General features: G+C 34.1%; 1 protein-coding gene across 2 annotated transcripts in view; it reads right to left on the bottom strand.

Annotated features, from left to right (window-relative positions):
- Positions 1–17,082, bottom strand: part of CNTN5 (contactin 5) — a 1,190,057-nt gene that overhangs the window by 103,892 nt on the left and 1,069,083 nt on the right. The window lies entirely within an intron of this gene.

The raw sequence follows: 17,082 nt of genomic DNA, 5'->3' as shown, positions 1-17,082 counted from the left end.
GAGGGGAAGATGCATGCAGCTTGAAATGACATCTTCAAAGAACTCCCAAATTTTCTCTAACAATCATTAAGCACATGAAATAATATTTAATGAAAGTCATAGAGAAGCACCCAATATTAGAGATATTTTAATTTTTGATGGGATGAAAGTGAATTACCTTTAAAAAATGATGTGTTTGGTTCTTAGAGAGCAGTATCTGCATGATCATTTAAGAATTTAGCTGTTTGCCTTTATTTTGAAACAGACCAGTGGCTTTTATGAAAATTGTGAAAACCCAATTAATTTCTTGAAATCCTTCTGATTCTTTTTTTTTTCCCTTGGCTTTCATAGAAAGGGTGTGAAGTCATTGTGAATTTTTTATTACCCAAATAATACATTTCTTTCAGTGAATTACTTTACTGTATATTATGTTGGAGACCATTTCGTTCTGGTATTTAAATTGTTTTGTTTTGTTTTCTTTTTTTGCCTTCCTGTTAGTCTTATGATAGGAACTTCTAAGGGTATTGGAGTTTTCTCTCATGAAATAATTGTTAAGACGTGGTCTGGTTTAGTCATTTACAAGGAAATGCTTCATGGTGAGAATGCATTAAAATGTCATAACAATTATTTTAAGGAATGTGATATTTGTCCAGTGAATGTCCTACACTGTTAATTTCCTTAATATAAATTGTTATCCTTACATTCTAACAAAATGCCTTTCTCATCTACACTAGAGTAAATGCTCACTTCTTTCATATCTGAAAAAGAAATTTTAAAACCACTTGATTGTTTTGTAGGAAAACAAACCCAAACTGTAAACATTATAAACCATAATTCAGTTTCAAATTAACATAATTTAATCATGTATGAATGAGCTTATCTATATTTGCCTCTATGTGTCATGTAGCACTACTGTATCTTTTTTCTTCTTGCAGTTCTAATAAGCTCTCTTAATGGGGTACTCAATTAAATTAATCGTGAATGAATGTGCACACACTATAGGTCCACAATAGGGCCTAAGTTTAAAGGCAAAACTAAGGAGAGGCCTCAGAAAATCAGGAAGGATTTGATTTTTTTTTTTTTTCTAGAAAGAACACTGTCTGAAAGACAGTTCCTATTTTTTGCTTGTTTTGTTATATTTTTTGTTTACTTGCTTGCTTTTTCATACCACAAACCATATTGCTGGCAGTTTAACAGCAGAATAGTACTGACTATAAGCCATTTTTCAGGTTTATGTCTTTAGAAAAATTATCTCATGAAATCACATTCCTATAATTGAATAACTATCTCATTTTCTAGACTTTTTTTCCTTACAAATAAATTATTTTTTTTTTTTTATCCTGGATAAAAGCCCCCAAACCCTTTTCTTTCTTTACAGTGAAAGAAAAACTTCATGGGATGAAGAAGAGATTTTGTTAAAATCACAAAAGTTCTGAGGAATTCAGGAAGTGAGGTATAGCTTATCTTCCCTATGTTTTTTTTTTTTTTAAACTTGGTTTCTATAATTCATGGCGTGTAGTGCTTTATAAACTGGCCAGAGCTCCATCACCATTTATCAGGAGCAAAAAGTCTACAGCGTATTGCATATCTATCAATGCCAAGACTATTCAAGGAGTTAAAATCATCTCATTTGGGGCCTATCCCTTCTCTTTGGGATTATATCTCCATCATATTTTTTAAAATCCTAAACAAGGAAGATTAAAAGTAAAATGAATGGATCGTGAACACTAAACCTAAATTACCCTTTCAGTAGATTTACTGATCTTTCAAGAGAAGTAATGAGAAGAATTCATGTGAGAACCCATTATACTTAATCTCAGCCCGCAGTCTGCAGTTCCTGAGAGTCTCCACAATTTAGTGCACTTTTAATGAAATGGTTACTTACAGCAGATGCTTGCTTTCTTAAACCTCGTTTTCACTTTTTATCTCTGAGGAGTTTCTCTCTCTTGTTTTCTTTGACACTTGCTTTATTTTCTGTTGTTTTCTTTTTAAACCATTTCTTTGGCTTTTTTGAATAAATCATATAACCCGAAAAACAGGTTATAGTTGAAACTTCTTGTTTCAAATGAATTTCCTCATAACCATTGCTTAACACAGTGCTCCAACACCTACCACATATAGTATATGACACATTGTGGGAGCTCAATGAATATTTGTTGAATGAATAAATGAAATCTTTTTCAGAAAGAGGCTGTGTGTTCACTCTCTGTGAGAGCAGCAGCAGATCTTTGTCATTTACATTTCTTGGTCACATAGGCTCAGTAGAGTGGTTGTGAGATTATCGTGACTTTTATTTATGACTTTGAAATAAAACAGAAAAATGCTATCTTTCCACCCAAGTCCAGTTCTTTATTAGCTTTCACTTTGACTAAGTGTCCTGTTCATCAGACATAAGACTGCCAGTTATATTTCTAAATAATGGAAGCTCATTTAACATTGCAGTTCCAAGTGTCTGCTGGCTTTTGTTGCCTTCAGGATAAAGTCCAATCTTATCCTCTCTATCCTTTGACATACAGGGCTCTTTAGAGCACAATTCTACCTCCTGCAACTGAACCCTGTGCTTGTATAACACCAACCTCACATTTAGCCATACATAGGAATACTTCCCAAACTGTGCCTGTTTGCACAGCTTTTTGTTCCATGGCAGATGCTCTTTTTTCTTTCTCTGCTTAAAAGATACTTTTAGACACAGCTCAAATGCCATCTCCTTGGTAAAGTCTTCTGGGCTCTCCAGGGCTTCCTTGGCTTCACCCCTGGTTATGCTCTGAAGTTACCCTGCTCATATCTCTGAACTAACACTTGTCATTCATGTAAGTCTCCCTCACAGTCCAATATGGGCATTCCCAGAGCCAAACTAGGCACTAGTGCAGCTGACGATCATTAAGCCAGCTAATGAACGCATGAATGGCTCTTGCTTCCTTGTTTCTCTGTGGCCAGCAATACCAGCCCTTCCCCCTTTTACCTCTAAAATAAATTAGAAACGAAAATAAGAAAAGACTATGGAGAAAGACAGTGGAAAAAAATCACTTAAAGAGTATATATAGTTCTGGAATGACAGACTTGTGTGAATCCTGGCTCTAACCCTTATTAGATATTCAACTTGCGAAAATTATTGCTCAGAGCTTCTCTCAGAGCTTCAGTGTGATAACACGGGTAAAGCCCATAGCAGTGTGTCTGGCACATAGTAAGTGTCTGATAAATGTTATCTGCTAAAGGGCACTATAATTTCACTCTTAGCCAAGAGGAATATTTCTTTAATTGATATTCATTTCCTTGCCAAACTGGATAGCAATGTTTTCCATAGCTATAGTAAGCTTTTTGATAAGTTCTTAGCTTTATTTAGATATAAGTATTCCCCCACCCCCATTCTCTCTTATAGTGTAGCAGAGAACTGTCAGACTCAGAATAAGAAGATCTGACTTCCAGCCTTGATTCAGCAACTTCCTGGCCCTGGGACTCTGGGGAAGTCACTTTATTGGGATAATAACACCTTCACTGTCTCTCTCATGGGTTGTTGTAGGAAATCAAATGAAACAATGTACATACATGAACTATTGGGAAATGCTTCAAAAGTATAAAGTACTCTTAAAGCATTTTTTTAGCAGGTGATAGCAGGATGCTGCACACATAGTAAATACTCTGAGAATGTTTGGGGGAGGATCATTTAAATAACAAGACAACTTAAGTTGGTGCTCTCTTAAATAGTGGACTCATGCTGAACATCCTGGTCAGAGGCTGCTGGGTAAAATAGTGTCTGTGCCTTCATCTGGGGTTTATTTAACTTTCTCAAGGGGCTCACACAGGGCGTCCCTGGTTTCCAACAAACATACTATAGACCATTTTTCTCCATAAAGCAAAGTAATGTGGCATATAAATTCTATGAGATGCAGTTTTGAAAATCTTATCTAATACAAAAAACTGAGTATCGGCTACAAGACATGGGTTATTAGATATGATTAATGTTATTGACATAAAATCTTAGATAGTTAAAAGGTTTCCCCGGTAAGAGTATTTATTTTTCCCAGAGGATAATTTGTTTAAAGTACCCTACCACGTTAAGGAAATAGTATACATATACATTCTTTTTCTATTTACAGTTGTTTTTTGTTAACCCCTCATAGAATAGGGTTTAGATTAATGATGATACGGGTTTTAACATTGTTTTTAGAAAATAGCTGATATTTAACTGCATGCTTAAATAATTGGACATATTATCTGAAATGAAAATATTAATTGCTACTAGTGAAGAAAACAGACAAAATACCATTTGACAAATCATTTATGTTTATAATGGTGAAATACTAAATGTATCCAACAATGCACTGAAGACTCAACATGGGTAAATATGGCTATAACATTCTATGATTGGGATCTTAGTATTTAATTTACAACACATATTTTAATAATGCATTTTAAGTGCTAAAAAAAATGCACTAACAGTTTTACTTGGTGACAGAGATTAAAGAGGAAAAACAATTATCTTTTCCCTAGTGGTGAGGTAAATGAGTATTCTCTTACTTAAGATTAACGCAAGTGACCAATTCAAAAGGGCTCTACATGCGCGTAGTGCCGTTTCTATATTAATCTAGAGTTTCTAAGGTGGAAAAGGCCTGAAATAGATAAGGGCACACAATTTATCAACCTCGTGCTTTCTTGGGCTTACTCTAAGCTCCATTCTGTGTGCTGGCAAAAGTTTACTTACATGACTCCTGAGACTATTTATTTGACTTAACTCCTTTCATGTTTATTCAGTATATCACTAACTAATTAATTCAAGAGATATTAATTTATGCTGTTCAAAGAGTTATGTATACAGACATAGACTATGCACTCAAGGAGTTTCCACTCTAATTTGGCTTTGATGAAAAAAATACAGGAAGGGATGTGGAATAGTTTTCTCCCCACCTGCATCTGGTCTTTGAAGAGATTTGGATAGAGATGGATCTGTTATCTCACAACACAATACTCAGGCCAGGTCCAGAGAAAGATATTTCCTCTTTCTGTGTGCCTCATAGAGTTTTAGCAATTTTCCCATGGGCATTGACTCCTAAATGTATATTTTTAATAATAGCTATCAAACTAGCTCTTTCTATCCTCTTTATAATCCCTTCCATGACCCTCAGGCTTAACAATCTGATATGCCATTGCTAAGTTAGTCCTTCTTTAAAACTGATCTTATTTACCATCTCAAAAATCTTCACTGGCTCCCTTTTGCCTATGAAACGGTTTAGCTTCTTTAATCTTGCATGTGAGGTTATAGTCAACCTATCATGTCTCTCACTATAGTGCAAAGTGTAGTCTCTGCATTTTTTTTCAAGTAGTTCTCCAATGACCTGCCAAAGTCTACAAATTCTGTCTTGTATATTAAGACTTTGTTCAACTTATCTCTTTCAGAAAGGTTTCATGTACCACCATGACTGGCTACATAATTTGTGGGCCCCAGTGCAAAACGAAAATAAAATGCAGGGCCCCTTGTTAAAAAGTTAAGAATTTGACAATGGCAACAGCCAAGCATTACACCAAACATAGACCCTTCTCAGTGCGGGGCCCAGTGTGTCTACACAGGTCACATTCACATGCCTATGCAATTGACTCCACTCCAATCCACATGGATATTACCTGTGGTCCCCTAGAACATTTATGTCCATCTGAGGAAATGGTGCTCTTTAGAGATAAATAGTTAGGGGTTGACATGCATCTCTTTGTAAATTGTGAAACACCTATCCTTTCCTATTTAATCTTTATACCTTCTCTTTCATGCTTTACTTACTTGAAGTTTCTTTCTCAATGTATGCTTATATAAAAATACAGAAATAAAACACATCTTCTTAAGGCTTGTGTTAGAAAATACAGTGACACACACTTTATATTAAATATTTTATACTGGATGTTTGGTGTGTACCTATCCAGATGTTAGTATATTTATGTGTTATTCTCTCCAAATATTCTTTCTACTTTTTCCTTATACCTCCCATGCAAACACAAAGCTCACTGACAATTGGTTTTTTAGTGACAAAGTAAAAAAAAAGCAATCTCTCATTCGAAAGAATGGAAATGGGGACTCCTCTAAACTTTATAGTCCTGGAGCTGGAAGGGACCCTAGATGGACTCTCACCCTCACTTAGAAACTGGAAGTTTTTTAAGTGCAATGGCAGACCAGTTTTCTTTAAGAGAATTCGAGGCAAGAGTGTTATTTAAACTCACATCATTAAAGTTATGAGAAATTCCTCTCCAGCGTTTGTATGATGGATCAACTTTCTCAAGGAATCTCTTTAGTAATATCTTATAATCTGTATTACAGCTGGTCCATAGGTTGGCTCAATGAGGCAACACTCACAGGTAAGTAGATTTTAACAATCATGACAGACAATAAACATTTTTGCTTCCAGTGATTTATACCATTGTCTAGGAATGGAATAATCTTACCATCTTTTACTAAGTCTATGCTTCATAAATTACTTCTTATTGAAGTTGCACAAAGATGGCACAAGAAGTCAGAAAAATTTTACTCATTTATGCATTAGCATGTGCTTTGTAAATAGCTAGTGATGGCATTTCCACCAAGAAAGTTCTAGAATAATTGCATACTATAATAACTACACATTTTATTTTATGAAAGCTCATAGCACATGCATAGTGATAGAATTATTCACTAATTCATTTAACAAATATTTATTAGAATTTTTTTTTTGTCTAAACAGGGATGGCAAACACATGGCACCCCTGAAACCACGCCCTTCTCCTTTACTCATAGCACACGTGGCTGAACTGTGACCCAACCTATGGATGCTTCTCAACACAGTGCTTCAGTGGAATAGAGTTGTCACAAGAGATAAAATTTATTTATCACACCTGACCTACACATGCTACAAGATAAAGAATCAATAAATCATGCCTTTGAGAAACTAACAATGCAATGTGAGAGGTAGACAAATAGCTACAACATCTTTGGTTAAAATAGATAATAATACAAAAAATCATTTCAGAAAAGAATGATTTTAATGTGGAAAGAGAAATAGAAAATTGTCTGGCCTAACTAATTTCTATAGCAGCTGAGAAAACTGAGGAATAAAGAGTTTAGGTGATTTTTTCCAAGGTCAAGTTGAGTGTGGAAGCAGGAGGAGAGAGAGCCTCGGTCATCCAACTCTTGGTCAGGTGTCCTTTCCATTCTGCTATGCTGCCTATGGAACTATGGCTTGTTACACTGTAGGTAATTTGACTCACTAGCACTAGTTAAAGTGAAATTTGTCAAGTGTACCAAAATAAAATGACTTCATTGAAGAGTAATGACTATAAAAAACTATTATTAGAAGTTAGTTCTTTAGGTACACCATAGGATTATTCTGAGAGATCATACTTTTAAGAGTACTTTTCACCAGACACTTCTAGACATATAAATACTTTGTCTTCCTTTGAAATGCCAGAATCACCTTTCTGATAACACACAATATCGATGTACTTCATCTGCTCATGACATAGTTTAATTTTTTAGTGACATTATCCAGCATTAAGAAAATCCTCAATATGTGATCTACAACTGACATGTTCTGAGTTAGCCATCTGCAGTTTATAGTGACACAGCTTTACTGGAAGAAGAATTGGCCAAATTTGACTTCCTAACCTAAGTGCATAATTTAAATGGAACAATATTTTACTGATATATTAATGTTTCTATTCTTTCTCATTTAGTCTTGCCATATTTTCAATTTATTTTTTGAGATTAACACTATAACTCGAGATTTATTCTACTACTCTTTTTATATTACAGGATAGTTAGTGTCTGCACACAAGTCTAGTCTCTTCCTGGCTATGTGGAAAAACACTCATATACCTGCCTATAGGATTTCTAAATCTTCCTTGAAATCAGCAGAGCCCATGCTGGCAGAATATAGTAGTTTTATCCTACTTGTCAATTAGAATCAATATTGGCCTGAAATTGTCAAAAATTCAAAGTCATGGGGATATAGCAGGATATCTTGTGTTTCATTGATTTTTTGTATGGAACTCTAAGAACTAGTCTGGAATAAAGCCAGTTAGTTTGAGTGCCTCTTTTATGCTTGGGTCTCATAGATACAAGCAATTTCTTTATCACCTTGGGTCTCTGGCATCAGAGCAGCGGGAGGCTAATGCTGAGTCCTGTAAGACTAGAAGTGACTTACCTGCTTATTCTGCATCCATTTTTCTCCTTCTCTACTCATTGATTAATGACACATTTGCATATGATTTTGTCTATTATTTCTTCCAAGGCATTGATTCTGCCCCTGTCTTGTGATCCCCAACCTCTCTCTAGAGTACAAAACCTGCCAGTAATGGTAACAGAACTTCAATTCTCCATATGAGTTAAATTTAATATCCTCAGCTTCTCTTCATTTCTTCCCTGCTGATGTTTATTTTTCCTATTAGTTATCTTTTCTCTTTCCCAGTAAAGTGACTAAGCATTGAACTATGGGGTATTTAAAATTTGTCTCAAGAGAGCCATTGCTGAGATATACTCCATTTTATTATGGCTAAACCTGACACCACCGTATAATGAATCATTCACAATCTGTTTTACACTACATTGGTTGCTGTGCTTTATGTTGATACTACTTGTATGTAGTGTTATGCAAAGAAACTGTAAGGCCTACGATTTAACTTTTCATTCACTGTGGTAGAATAAGGATGTCCACATATATTTTGCTCCTTGATTTTTTGAGAGTCTAAGTTTGATTTCCTACCCCTTGTATCAGGACTGGTCTTGGTAACTTTTTCGACCAATGGCATGTGGCAGAAGTGATGTACTGAAAATATTGTTCCTAGATCATAAGAAGACTTATAACTTCTTTCTAGGCCCTTTGGAACATTTGTTCTAGGGGAATGTAAAATGTTGGACTATACTGAGCCTGTCATGATTTGAAAAAAAGGCTGCCAAGCTAGCTAGGTATGAGATTGCAAGGAAAGAGGGAAGGCCAGACGTTCCCAGTTGTTTTAACCATTCTAGCCCAGCTACCTGGATTGCAAGTAAAGAAATCACCTTGAAAATCCCAAACCCTGGCAGAAACATCATGGAGAAGAACTGGGGAATCCATCCAAGACTCAGAACTGAGGCTTCTGGCATATAGCATAGCACCCACTGAGCCATGCCAGCCATCTCCAGCCATTTGGCTGCCCCAGCTGAAGGCTCAGCCACTGAGCAGCAGATTCAAGACATCTTCGCATTTCAGACCTGATTTCCTCACTCACAAAATGCTGACCAGAGTAAAATGGTTGTAGTAGTATAAAAAAATACCACGAAGCTTTGAAGTGGCTGGTACTATAGTGAATAATCATAAAATAAGTTGGTATCTGAAAGTGGGGTACTGCTGTAACTGAAGCCTAAATATGTGGCACTGGCTTTAATCAATGTACAGAGGCTGGAAAGGCCATCATGCCATTGCCGGTGACAGCTGGAAAGGCCTCAAGGAGATTGTTGACCAGGGATTAAAGGACAGTGAGGAAATTGTCATTAAAGGCTAAATCTCTATGCAGTGCTGGAAAGTTTAGCAACACATTATCCATTATGGATAAATTACATTTGCCTAAGGTTTTCAAGGAGAAAATATCAGTAGTGCTAAGGGTTTTTTTTTTTTTTTGTCATGTATTTAGACAGAGATGAGCTGAAAAGAAAGAATTGTTAATTTCTCAAGCAGAATGTAGAGAAACTATTAATATTTATATGAAGGACCTAAGTGTCACAAGATTTAAAAACAAAATAAATTCCCATCTCCAGTCTGAGTAGCAAAGGACTCGCAAAGAAATGCCCTTGACAAACCTCAAATCCAGGGTGTTACCAAATAAAGGGTGTCCTCAGGACAAAGATCTCAAGTGATGTGGCTCTAAGACCCTTTGCTTATATACTTCAGAATCTTAAGGGCAGCATTCTGACCAAGACAGGGAGAGACTCAAAGATAATATTAATGAAAGCTGCAATAAACAGCGAGGAGATTGTAATTGGAGGCTAGAGGAAAGGGAACCTAAGCAGAAAAATTAGTAGAATGATTGCTGATGGTAATGTGAAAGATAGAAAGGGTTATTAATGAACTTATGGATCCGATTAAGGAGATTTACAGGCAGAATGTTCAAAGTGTTGACAACTGACTAGCATTACTTCATTTCTCTATGATACAGTATGGAAGAAGTGATATGAGCTAAAAAAAATATTCTTCATTTTCAGGAAGAATTTAGAGAAAATATTTCTAACCTAGAACTTGCTGGATTGGAAAATAAAAATCATTTTTCTTTTCATCTTCTTGAGTTATAAAAAGACTGAAAGAAAGAAAAGGCCTTTGTATTCACTTACCAACTAAAGGTAATACCTATATTTTGGTTTTGTGGATATCAGCATTATTTTCACTTCATTTTTATAAATAATGATGATATTTAGTTCACTATTATACCTAGTAGCTGAAACAGTATCTGGCATATAGAAGCCTTTACATATATATGAAAGAACATGGTTTGCCATGGAATAAGCATATTGACAGACATTTTAAAAGACTGAATAAAAGTGGTAGAGAAACTTTTACATATAAACTTCTTCCAAAAATTTGATATTCCTAACGAAATAATTAATTTTATATCAGCATTTCTAAAGAGTATTTTCCAGTTATTAAATATCTTTCTATTTTGAGTTTTTCCTCAAAATTCTGGTTTATGAGACATTCATACTGCGGTTTTTTTGGCATTACTGGTAAATATTTTAATAAGCACAATCTTCAACAAGTAGCTATATTATTTCATCTGTGTGTTTCATGACCACATGCTGAGTATTCTTTTGCCAAACCTACTTTGAAAGTTACTGATGTTTGGAAACAAGTTTCCGAATGAAAATACCTCATTGCAAAGGATGAAATTTGAATCATAGTGTCCATTTGAAAACTGTCTTTCACAGTCAGGAGGATTCTCATCAACTTCCAAAATACATAAAATTGAGAGAATCTAAACACCATCAATGTCAGAAAAGGCTAACTATTCAAACTACTGCTTATATTGTAGACTACAACAACAATCTTCCAATGAAGATTCAAACAGAAGAAGAATAGTTCAGTTAAAAGAAAAGGTCAAATTGAATAAATGTGTCAATCAAAAGCCAACTATGAAAAGTTCAAGGTCAAGGATGCTCAGTCAAATTCAACTGACATTTAAAAAGTGAATCAAGACAGCCATAGGAAACTCGTTTTTTAATAACAAGTTTTACTTAGGTGTTGAAATTTTATAACAGGGAATTCACCACTTATGTAATGTATAAAAATCAGAGTTTACTCAGATTGATGTTGAAAATCATCAATGAGACCATATTCTACAACTTCTTATTGTTCTATAACTATATAATACAGCTTTCAATATTATAAGCAACCATATAGTTATTGTCATCAAGTCAAGTCATTGACAAATGGATTTATAATTACATTTACAAGACTTTTCAAAATTGTATATATTGGAATTTATGGCAACACTAATGATCATATATGCACATATGTTTGATCCAAGATTTCAGATTCATAGGGCTTGAATGTTTCATTGTATGTAAAATTGTGAGGGACTAGGTATACAGAATAAGGAATGCTGATCTTTTACCCAGAGAAAAGGACTTTTCTTTTTTTATTCTATAAGCTTATTGTTGCTTTTAGTGAAAATCTTTATTTACTTATAATAATAAAAGAGGAATATTTTATTATTTTCCAGGATATTACATATACAGAGGTTGTTTTAGCCATAGGTAAGAATTCTGATTTGAAATTTTTTTCTGGTTTAGAACTCCTACATGAGGAGTCCCCCATGATTCTAAGGGCATGATGAGACTTCGAAACATCTTCCAAGAATTAAGGAGGGTTGCAATATTTAAGAGAAAAAAATGTGATTTTGGAGCTATCGGTGATTTCTCCTGAAACATAGTTAATATTCACCAAAACATTTGTAAATGGTTTCATATTATTAAACATCATATCTGGAGATTTGCTTAGATTTTAGCATTTGAAGGTAAACAAAAAATACCATTGAACTTTAGAACTAGATAGAAACATTAGGAGTCATCTTCTCTAACCTTTTCACTTTAAAGATGAAGGCCTTGATAGGGACATGACTTATCACAGGTCACGCAGGTAGCTAGAAACAAAGTTGCACCTACACTAAGAACTCTTGCCCCTCTGTCTGGTAACTTTTACTCTGTGATGCTGTAATCCAGTAATGTCATTTGATATTCTATAATTTCTAGAAAAAAAATCTAGCAGTATTTATTTAGATTAAAAATAGTTTTATTCTTTGACTTGCAATCTATTCCTGGAAATCTATTTTGCAAAAGGGAAATTGTTGATACAAAAGGATACAGATGTTTAAAGATATTTTCTGTAGCATTGCTATTAATCTTTCAAAACAGGAAGCAAAACTAATATTTATTAATCAGGAAATGGCTAAAATAAACAGAAGTATTTTAGCCATTAGCCATTTAGAACTGTGGAATATTGTGTATCTATTGGAAAGAATGCTTTAGAGCTATACTTTGTGACCTGGAGGAATTTTCAAGATTATTACTGAAAGAGTAATTAGTTGCCAAAAAAGGATGTAAAATATTATTCAATTTTTATAAAACAATTATAAAAATATCCCTACACATATGTAAATCTGCCCAGGATTAAGTAGGACAGAGGAAAATATAGAAGGACATATATTAGGATATTAACAAGCTGAAGCCTGATAGATACTGTTATGAGAAGATAATAGCAGAGGGAAAGTCACCCTCTTAAAAGCAGCATGTATGATATGATCTCACCTGTGTAAAGCATATGTTGAAGTATGCTTGAAGAAATGCATGAAAACGTGGTTTCAAACATTAATCTCAAGGTAGAGAGATTTCAAATATTTTTTATTCTCTTCTTTCAAGTTTTAGTATGTTTAAATGATCTATAATAAGCTTGTGTTATTTATATAATCAGAAAAAAGAAGTCTATAAATCTGCCTTCATTGTGGTAAAAAAAAATGAAAAACTGACTTTGATTTAGAACTGAAAGATATGGTTACCATGGAGAAGCATCAAGCTAAGTGTTTATCATCAACTTCAGATATTATAAAATAATCAGCTTATGTGGCTAAAACGATCCATGCCGGTTGAGCAGCTCTTTTTATACTGTGTCCAAATGAAGACTGCCTTCTGTTTATAACTACAGATGGCCAGTTGGAACTTAATCTCTTTATGGTTCTGCATCTATGACTTATGGTCTTCCTGAGGTATCTGTTAGAAAAAAAAGTCTTCACATTTCCTTTTGCTAAATAGCAACTGATATGTTAGCAATGTATAACTTCATTCTATTGGTCTTCACTTGACATTGTTCTTCATGGATTCTGTTAGAAGTCTCTTGGTAGTGGGACTTTAACAGGTCCCATTTTAGTTAATCTTACGGAAGCTGCTACAAAGTTCTCTTACTATTATCTATTCTCCGTATCTGTTCAATCTAATGTAATTGTGTAAATGTTGGTAACTGAATTCCAAAAGCTCAAAGGCATGTTACCTTGCTTTTAACAATAACTACTGCTGGGTGGCATTAATGACATAACATATGCGAAGCTTATGATGCTAGATGAGACCTCAATGTCTGGTCCAGAACTTCTAGATACATAGAAGATGACGTTTTATAATTGCTCTCTAGATATTCAGATCTGATTAGAGCTTTATGCTAGTAGGATGCCCCAATCTGACTAAAGACTTAGTCTTTATTTTTGGCTTAATCAAACACATTGTATAATGTGTCAACTATTTAGAAATATTTAGTTATATTGCTTCAAATTTATCTTGGCTGTACATGCAGTTTTCATAAAGACCAATATACAATCTATATTTAAATTATCTTTTGGTGTATAAAGCTATATAGTTGAATTGATTTTCCAAGTCCTTTTGAATTCATATATTGAGATTATAATCAGACTATATCTATCTCTCTATATATAGATATTCTTGAAGGGTTTCCTGAAAAACTTTGATGGACTTCATGGTATTTTTGATATCACCAGTTAAAAGTCTACCTCGTGGAAAACGAATTTTCTGGTATTGTGTTTAAGGGGGGAAAACTTCACCCTTGAGTCTAAGAAATTCAACAAAACTGCCTAATGTGAACTATAAATGTTATAAACTTTGTCAAGCCTCAAATGCCTTAATCACTACATATTAATCATCTTTGTTTTTATCTTCAAATATCTTCTGAAAACTCCTAAAAATCTTTGAATTATCAAGTCTAATATTTACTTGTGGCACACATTTACATTCTCTAATCTACGTACCTTTATTGTAACTTAAATCCACAGTTACAAATATAATGATCCATATAAATAAGTTTCACAGGAAACAGAATTATTAGAGAAGTTGAAAATATGAATCAGGACTATTTTCTAACTTCTATTTTCCTTAGATTAGTTTACTATTATCACAGCTTTATATAATAAACCCTTAATTTACTTCTAGATTGTGAATAGTTTAATATCTTCAGTCTATCCAGTAGTTAAATCTACAGCAAGGCTAATGATAATACAATGATACCCTTATTCATTAATGAAAAACAACTGGAACATTTTGTCTAAAAGAGCCCATGAATTCATTCCGAGTACGGAATAGCCAGTATATTTCATGTTTGGTTTAGATATAAACATAGTCTTTTTGCAATAGTTCATTAATAAATACACATGCTTTTATTCCTATCAAAGTATAGCTGAAACACAGATCACTAGAACTATTTTTTGGTAGAGACATTTAAAATGGACTATATCTTATATAGATAAGGTAGCAAATATTATAGCTGTCTTCAGGATATTCTATATTTGTGAAATACCAGTTAACATATTTTTTTTTCATTAAAAAGTAGTGTTTCCATGTTAATTTCTTTCTTTCTAACTGTTGCTGATTTTATATTAACAAGTAAAGTTATTACAATTTCTTAACTTTTTAAAGAGAACACACATCACATAACATGGAAAAATGGCTCTTATAACCAGATTAAGTGATTTGTCTGACTTAATTCAACAAAATAGGTCAATTTAGACAGTGATTGTTGAATTTAGTCAGAGCAGTTGACCTAGTTTACATTGATAATGGCAGCATATGTTGAGTTTTAGAGTCATGCAATAATTATTTTTCCAAAGTCTCATCCCTTCTACCACATAACACCACACACATACTCTTAATTTTAGTTTAGTTTAAAAATGACATCATAACTGAAGTTAAGGATCATTTGGTACTGATAATTAAGTTTTGGCTGTGTGGTAGATTGTTGCATTAATGGCCCCTAAGTTTTTTTTCTGTCTTTCTGGATCCATACCTTAGGTAACTCCTACTTTGACTCTGTTCTTCTCTAAGTGACTTGCAATGGTCAATGAAACATTAGCAAACATGGAACATACATTTGCAATGTGCACTGTGATGTGCACTGGAGATTGCTAGTTGGGAACCCTGTGGCAACCATATGACATAGCTTGAACTAGCCCACTGCAGGGTGAGAGACCACTTAGAGCACAGACAAGCTATCCTAGATGCCCTTTCCCCCAAACAGCTCTCAGTTGACCTGATAGCTGACCGTAGATGTGTTAACCAGTCCAACTGAGACCGGCAGAAAAATGACTCAACTGAATCCAGCTCATATTATTGACCCATAGAATTGGGTCATAAATTTTGGCGAGTTTGTTTTGCAGCAAAAACTAACTGTAAGAGAAATTTGGAGATGTGATTGAATGAGACTTCTGTGGATCCTAGGATGAAGGTTGCAAGTTGGAGAAATGTCAAAATTGTGGCCAGAGGACAGATGGTGGTGAATGGCAAAAAATGTCGACAATATTTTACAGCTAGTCCCAACAGGAGGTGGAGTCTATTCCTCCACCTCTTGAATCTGACATGGCCTTATGACTTGTTTTAACCAATAAAATGTGCCAGAAGTGACATTGAGCAAGTTCTGAGAGTTAAGATCTAAGAGGTCTTAATACTCCTACTCTTGGATCTTAGAATCTTGAGACCATGTAAACAAGCCGGGGCTAGCCTGGGGGATGATGGGAAACAGGTAGCCCACTTGTTCCTGTAGCCCAAGTCAACAGCCAACTGATCCCCCAAATTTGTGCCTTGAAGTTGAGTGGCAGCTGCTTACAGATGCATGAGTGAGTCTCGATGATACCGATGATACCGGTAGTTGAACTCCAGCTGAGCTCAACCCAAGTTGCCAAACCATACAGTCATGTACTAAATAAATGGTTGTTTTTAAGCCAATGAGTTTTTGCAAGGTTTGTTTTATAGAAAAAACTAACTGATAGAGACTATGTTTAATTCTCATGTCTATATATTTAGGACGATTATGTCTTACTTCCTTTTCTACAGTTACAGGAGATGTGTAAAAGGTATTTATTGATATTTAAACATAAAGCTTTTTCCTCTCTAAAGATATTTAAATCTAAAACCTAAAATCTAAAAATGAGAGAGACAAATTGATTATTCCAGCCAGAATTTTGATATGAGAATAAATGTGGTTAAAAATAAAAATGTGGACAAAATTCAAAATGTTAGCTAAAAAAATCCTTAATTACTACTGCTTGATTATTCTTAGAAACAAATGGACTCATTTGATAATTATATATCATATGATATTGAAATACTTACATCTTTATATATTCTGGATATTTGTCCTTTGTCAAAAGAATAGTTTGCAAATATTTTCTATAATTCAATAAATTGCCTCTTTCTTTACTTTAATGATTATTTCTTTTGCTATGTGAAAGTTTTTAGTTTAATTAAGTCTCATTTATCTATTTTTGTTGTTATTGTCTGTCCTTTGAAGTCTTAATTATGACTTCTTTGTCTAGATCAATATCCCAAAGAGTTTTCCCTAGATTTTCTTCTAGTATTTTTATAGTTTCAGGTCTTACATTTCAGTCTTTAATCCATCTGTATATGGATTTCTGTATATGGTCAGAGATTCTTTTGCATGTGGCTATCCAATTTTCCCAGCACCATTTATTGAAGAGAATGACCTTTCCCCAAAGTAAGTTCTTGTCTCAAAAGAAAACATATAAATAGCAATCAGGTATATGAAAAAATGTTCAATATCATTAATCATCAGA

The sequence above is a fragment of the Microcebus murinus genome, chromosome 4 (assembly GCF_040939455.1).
Source record: "Microcebus murinus isolate Inina chromosome 4, M.murinus_Inina_mat1.0, whole genome shotgun sequence".
Classification (NCBI taxonomy): Eukaryota; Metazoa; Chordata; class Mammalia; order Primates; family Cheirogaleidae; genus Microcebus; species Microcebus murinus.
This window is presented reverse-complemented; position numbering and strand designations above follow the sequence as displayed.